At 38.1% G+C, this 7,513-nt stretch overlaps 1 pseudogene; it reads left to right on the forward strand.

The window, feature by feature from the left end:
* Positions 1–806: 806 nt before the first annotated feature.
* Positions 807–2,608, forward strand: LOC129354237 (G-protein coupled receptor 4-like; annotated as a pseudogene).
* The last annotated feature ends 4,905 nt before the right edge of the window (positions 2,609–7,513 follow it).

The following is a 7,513-nucleotide window of genomic DNA, read 5'->3' on the forward strand; positions in this document are numbered from 1 at the left end:
GTTTGGTTCTGGTTCTGAGGATGCAGAGCAGAACCAGAGGACCTGAGAGGTCTGGAAGGTTGCTATGTCAACAACAGATCTTTAATGTTAAGATGTTCAGTGGTTTATAAACTAACAACAGTATCTTAAAGTTTATTCTCTTTGTGTTTTTGTGGAGAATAAAACAACATAACATTTTTATAAAAAGTGTATTTTATAGTAAGAAAAGAAGAAAATCTGATAATGTTAATCTAAAGTATATTTACTAGATAAACTAGATTCTCCTATTCAGCGTTGCTAGATAAGTATCAGTTAGTAAGTAAGTATCATCTGGTCTAATTCCTTTTCTGGGTTGGAAGAATAGGAGTCTATAAAGTAGCTGCTAAGGTGGTTTGTCTGGATAACACATTTATGAACTCACACAAAGTGATATTTATATACTGAAAGGACATGTTTGGATTTTTCAGGTTGGATATTCATAGACTGAACTCAGTTAGAAAACAAAAAGAACAATATGAAAAATCTGATGATGATGATGATGAAATTTGTCCACTTGTGAATATATTGAATACATGAATATTTAGAATTTATTGTGTCTGTTTCAGGCCACAAGTCACTCTGGAGATCTTGACTGCATACTGAGGACGTGTTGAGATATTTGACTGAGGTGTGTTGAACCAGGAATATATAAAGGCTGAAGGACATCGGCCCTCCAGGCCTGGATTTAAGGATCCTTGATTCCAGATCAATTAGACATATTTTACACATGTATCATTATCTGTTTACAGTTACTCCCATCATCAATATTAGGATGGATGAGATGAAACATAAACACTACAGTATTCAATTACCATTTCCAAACCGGTTTCGATTACACTGATGAGGATGATGAGGATGATGAGGATGTCTATGACTATTTCAATTTCTACAAAGGCGACGACAACGGCTCATCATTAGACGATAATCTTAGTTTTGACTTGGCTTTTTGGATCGGCATTTTCAAATTCTTACATGTGCTAAATCGGATCACCATTGGCATTGGATTTGTTTTAATTCTTATAGTGATGATTGCAGTTTTTTTACAGGTGAGTACATTGAAACTTTAGCCTATTCATTAACAGTGAATGTGATATTTGACTAAGAGTTCGTTTTTTAAACTGTGATAAACTAAAAGAACACCCTTCCATCAAACTTTTTTGATGGAGAAAATGTGACCTTTGACCCTGACATCCAGTCGGATATTCTGAAACATCATTCTGGTTTTATAGTAGAGGAAGCTGCAGCTTGTATAACTGTGTGAGTTCTAAGTCAGGGGAAAACCAACCCTACTGGGCTGCAGCTGGACAGAGACCTGATTCCAAATGTAACTTAATCCAGAGTAGAATTATGATACAGTTATTTTATGTTTTCATAAAACTGACTCATCCAGTTGCATGATATCTGGCTCCCTGACATCCGCTGGCTGGATATCTGGTATTGTAATTTCTGACAACCAGACATTTGGTTTCTGGTCACCGGATGTCAGGGTCAAAGGTCACCTGTCAAAAAAGTTTGATGAAAGGGTTTATTTATCTTTAGTGTTTTATGATGGTTTTGTCTGTCAGGTTTAAGTCTGTCTGTCCCTAGAAATGACTGGAATGTTTGGAATAAGCAACATTTTAATATCAATAACACAATATTATCATTCCATTATTATTTTTCTGTTTTTTTTTTCTCACAGGTGAGAAAGGGTCAGGATGCTCCAGTCTATGTCATCAACCTCCTCGTCTCTGATATCTTTCAGCTCTGCTGCAGAATTCCACTAGATTTTACTAGACTCAATGATGTTGATTCCACATACATAATTATTATAGATCTTGGTGTAATAGTCAGTGTTGGATTCATGGTGTGTATCTCCTTTGAAAGGTATGTTTCCATATTTACTCCTTTTGTCTGATATAAAAACATTAATCTGCCCTTAATAGCCTTCAGAGACTAAACATGTCTTTCTGTTATTGCAGGTATCTGGTCATTGCCAAGCCTCTGTGGTACAGATTCAGCAGAAAGAACAAGAGATATGTGGTGGTCTGCATTGTGGTCTGGATACTTCCAATTTTGTTTCCAGTATTAGGCGGTGGGATAAAGGAGTATACGATGGCTGACACCTTCTTCATGATTGTTCTCCTCCTGCCTTTTCCCTTCTTAGTCTTCTTCCTGGTTGGGACTATCAAAGCTCTTTCTGGAGCGCTCAGTGTATCAGCAGATGAAAAACGACGAATAGTAGCCATTCAGGTTGCTGTGCTGATTATTTATAGTCTGCTTTATCTGCCCAAGATGAGTGTGCTCTTAGATGCGTATGGAGTTTTGACTGGCGAATGCTATAGAAGGAGCTTAATGGTGGATTTTCTTTGTGGTTTTCTTAGTCCTCTTGCAGACACAACTTTGTATTTGTTCACTCGGAAAAACCATCCTGGATAAGTTTCTGGCTTCAATCTGTTCTTGTGAAATATATAACATTCAGGAGACGATCAGCACAGATCATGAAAACAGGACTGAAACAAATACTGAGACTGTTTAGGTTTTAATATCTGTTGTGATGCAAAACAGCATCCAGAGTTCATTTGCTGGCACTGAAAATCATATTTCCTTGTTAGACACCATCGTTTATTATATTACATATTTCTACATGTATTATTACATATATAAATGCTTAATTTCTTCTTATTGATGCCAAATGAAAGTTTATTCTGACCTGCATCTAAAAACTATCTGTGTCTTTCTGAAAGTCTCTGCACGGCTTCCAACTGGGAAGATTTTGTATTTGTGCTGATGTTTTACTTATTAAAATGAGTGTTTAATTCATTCTGACATGTGGTTTAAATATTCATTTATTGCTCTTTGAGGTAAACCATAACATTATGAAACAAACACACAAAACGGGAAATATAAAATAAATCTGGAATATCAAAACTAATTTATTTAACCAGTTTGATTATCCAAAACTGTAAGTTGGATCCTGTTTCTAAAATTATATTTTCATTGATTTAATCTAAAACCTGTTGTGCAAAGTGCAAAGCTTCATTATCTCTGAATATATTCAAGAGATATTTTTAGGTTTGAAGACAAAAATAAGGCAACAAAAGACCAGAGACAGTTAAAAGATTCAGAAACTGACCAGTGTGGTCTGAGCAGACTGATTGATTATTTTACAAGTGAGGCCCATAACAGACTCAGACTGGCTGTGACAAATGTTTTGATGAATGGGTGTTAAAATCAGAAACATTTTCAGGTACATTCTGATTTAAGCTCTAAGTCGATGTTCACAGGAAGAAGGTTAAAGCTTTTCCATTGATTTCTGTTCATTAGATTATTGTTCATTGTACAAACATAATCATGTAAACGTTCTGCTGTAAACAAGCAAGAACTCCCTCAGCTCACCTCAAAATAATCAAAACTCACAATTTTAACAATTTCAACAACACTTCTACATTTGGATCAGTCCATCTGAGGTTCCTGCATTGGCTGTTTTTTGGGGCTGGAAGTGCTTAAGAGGGATATGAACAGAGGTTAGAGGTGAGAGAAAGCTTGAATTATTCAGACATTACCACAACAGAAACCAATGAACCTGACATTAGTCCAATCACTGTGGAGTTTGGAGAGGATGTTTCTCATTTACACCAGGACTTGTTTCTGAAAATCTACTCTTTGTTTCCTCTTCCATCACCCGCAGCCAACAAGGCATTCAGTGATTTATAAAGGAACACAAGTTAGCAGTTAGAGCCTTTCTATTTAGCCACATTGTTCAATCTGAACATACACTTTAAAAGTACAAACAACGTAATTAAAAGATGGCTCTTGAAACTATTGATGTAAATGTTAAAACCAAAACTTTCAGTCAAATATTTCTAAACCCTCTGCTGCTGGTAAATCAAGAAAGAGACCCGTCTTCTTGCATATACTAAAGTATAAATTATAGTAAAATATAAAGTTTTCTTACCGTACAAACTTACAAAGCTTACAACCTACAGCAAGACAGATGTGCAACCAAACTAATAAACGTGATTTAATCACCAGCATCAAATCTCTGAATTGTCCTTTAATACAGAGCTGTGACAACAGTTAGACCTGAGCAGTGAGCTGCAGCCAGCTGCTGTTGGAAAGGAGTGAATAATTGGAAAAGAATCTCTTGCAGGAACTAATTCAATTCAACTACAGTTTGATAAGAAAACGAACATTAAAGTTCAGCTTTTCTGGGTCAGTATGAAACAAATGGCTAAAAAAGAAAACCTTTATTAAAACCTTCTTGCAAAATATTAAAGTACTGAAAGTCTCCTGATCTTAGATGAAACAAGAGAGCCCTCTTGTGTTCAGATCTTTAGTTTGCCTAAAAAGTCACAATAAACTTCTAGTTTTGAATTTATTCTGCCAACAATGCAGCAGCCACTTTCTTTTCTATACCAGAAAGCCTAATTTATATTCAAAATTTGTGAGTGTTCAATAATGCACTTCATTAAAAATATTAACATCTCTTCCACATTTTATCATTTTACAAATGATAATATTGGTAAAAATTTGTAAATAAAATAATTTTCTGGGATTTACTGAGTCACCAGAACAAAGAAGTGCATAACTGTTAAGTGGAAGCTTAATGACACATTAAATACAGATGCACAAATCAATGTAATGCAACTTATTCCTAAATAAAATCCAGTACAACCAGTTTCCTTCAGTTTGACTCAATCTCAAAATCTCATTAAATATTTTGGAGCATTGTTGTTTGAGATCAGACAGTTCATGTTTTTCTCAAAAATCACAAAGACTTTTATGTAATTTATTAAAAAAAGTAGATCAGCCTTTTATCTCCTTTATAAAGACATCTTTGAAAGGAAACTAACCTTTTATTTTCTTTTTTAAACCTGGAGATCTTCAACAGAATGCAGAAATTATTAAAACAAGCACAAAAGGCTGTTACTTTATTTCTGCAATGGATCACCAATCAGATTCCATGAAAAACCTTCAGTTGTTGCAAATCCCATCAACTCCAGCAGATGGCAGGAGATGGCAGCAAAGTGCAGCTGCCTTTGGCAACAATGATCCTCATATCATACCTAAAAATACCTGCAAGAGTGATAACAAAGGGAGAGGAAAATATTTTTATAGTTTGTGTTGTTAGTCAAATGGACACAAGTCCGACAAAATCAATCTTATAAACTTTTAAAGTCATAAACTATATTTCAAAGTCAGGTTCATGCTAATTTTTTGTCTGCTAATAGCTTTCTGAATTTACCAGCCAGTTTGGTATTTTAGTACATCAATAAATGAAGAATCAATAAATAAGCACCATCAGCTAAGAGCCCCAATTACATGCAACAGTCCAAGTATTAATACATATTACCGTTCCAGAGCCAGCTGCAGCCCCTATAAGTAGGTCTCCAGCCCAGTGAGTGGGTTAACTTCCCCACTTAGGGGCTTAATTGCCCCAGTAAGTGAGTTATTTCCTAGTGCCCCCTCTGAGTTCCCTCCCTCTATGGGTCCCGGTATTCCGAGTCCCCGCCTCCTTGTGCCCCCCTCGTCGCCTTCTCCAAGCGTCCGGCCATCAAGCCGACATCGCCTACAGGATCTTCCCCATAATGTCCGTCTTCTGTGCCATCAACGTCCGCCGGACCTTCCTTGTGGATTCCAGCTCCTGCGCCTCCGTCCAGTCTGTTGGATTGTTTTTTGTTGTTTTGAACTCTTGGCCCCTGTCCAGTGCCCCTCCGCCAATCCTGGTTTTGGATTGTTTTTTTCTCTTATGGCCGTCTGGTAGCCAACGTTGAGGGGGGCGGATAACGTCGTGATCTGTATTTTTCTCTGTGTTTACTTTGAGTTTCTGTGTCTCTGAGTCTCCGTTTTGGCCTGTCTCCTCTTCATTATTCCCAGATGTGTCTCCTTTCTGTGATTACTCTCTGTGTATTTAACCCCTCCTGTGTTCTTTGTTCCTTGTTGGGTCCTACTTTTGCTTCACTTTAGGTTCTGTATTTCCTTCTAAAGTTCTTGTGAACTGCCTTGTTGCTACAATTGTGGTATATAAATAAAAATGTACTTTCCTTGATGAATGATGGGTAAAAATGTCACTGAAATCCATCATCTAATATAGCTTATCTCTGCAGCTGTTTGTCCATCATCCCATTCTAGTAAATGAGTTTCAGAATGATCAGGCAGATTGAAGGTCCTGCATCTATGACTCTCTCACACCATGTTCTCAAGTCAGTGATCTTGGCTCTCAATGATAACGTCCCTCTCCTGAAGTCTCCACAGCTCTGCCTGGTCTTTAAATTTCTTTGAAATCCAAGATCTATGTGCATTCCCTTTGGCCATTTCCAGGCCTCATATTTAGATCACAGGCAACATGGAATGCTCCTCAAGGTTCAGTCGTAATTCCCTTTCATCAACACAGCCGCTGGTCATTGGCAGCATCCTCCTCAAGTATCCTCCCAGATCTCTCCTCCATTCTCACTGCTCCCAGACAATGGGTAAGCATTCACAAGAAATCATTGCTGGTGGACTGTTTCAGCAATTCTAACTCCTATCTGTCTACGTGCGCTGGCCGCATCACCCGGACGGCCATCAGCCTTGCAGGCCCCATCAGCTGCAGGTCTCGTCCAATTGCCTCACCTATCAAAATTCGTTTAGCCTGCAGGCATCAGTCAGCTCTCGGATCAGCATGCTCTTTTGAGGGGAAGATTACTCTCAGCTTTGCCCTGAGCCAATCATCCAAGCTCACGGCGATTCTAAGCACTCACGTCTTCTGCCGGTGTCCGACCGCCAAAGAACTTTGGGTCAATAAAACTTTCTAACTGCTGCTTTTTCTGTGTGAGTCTCTACGATTGAATTAGTTTGAATGAGACCTGAAGATTTTTCCTTCCTCTTGGTCAGAATATTGAATTGTTTGCAAATGCATGTATTTACTCAAGTATATTTTATGCTTTTTGAAGGTTTTCTGCCCCACTGTGTTTTCCAGGTAACAGGTGTGCAGATAGATAAACTCTTAGACAATTGACAGGCGTATGTACTTTCACTGACGTAGCCAAAATACATTTGTTGCTGAACTCATTCTACTGTTCAATAACAAACTTAACATGAACACACCACCATCTGCTGGCTGGGAAGAATTACTGCCGACACACTCATCACCTGACATTGAAAGATGTCTCCTTATATCTAACTACTATTCTTGCCACAGGTGTTTCTCAGAAGGAGAACAACTCAAGTAACTGGCCTCAAGAAGGTCTTACATGTACCTTCAGAACGGACTTTAATTCCAAGCTTTCTAACATGTCCAAGTTGGCTAGGGAAGGTATTAACCACAATGTCCATGGGCCACTGGTTCCTCTTGGCTTGACAGTCCTTCAAAAGCACAACTTGAAGATTAGGTTTCCCTGATTGCCACTTTCGCCACGGTTGAAAGGTTGGCAAGTATTGACTCCTCCAACGATGCCAAAAAAGATTGCAAAAGCAGTGAGTTGGAGTTTTGCCAAGTTCCTTGCACTCTCCGAGGAAGTTAGTTCCACAGTCG

Source organism: Poeciliopsis prolifica, unplaced genomic scaffold, assembly GCF_027474105.1.
Source record: "Poeciliopsis prolifica strain line A6 unplaced genomic scaffold, Auburn_PproV2 SCAFFOLD106, whole genome shotgun sequence".
Classification (NCBI taxonomy): Eukaryota; Metazoa; Chordata; class Actinopteri; order Cyprinodontiformes; family Poeciliidae; genus Poeciliopsis; species Poeciliopsis prolifica.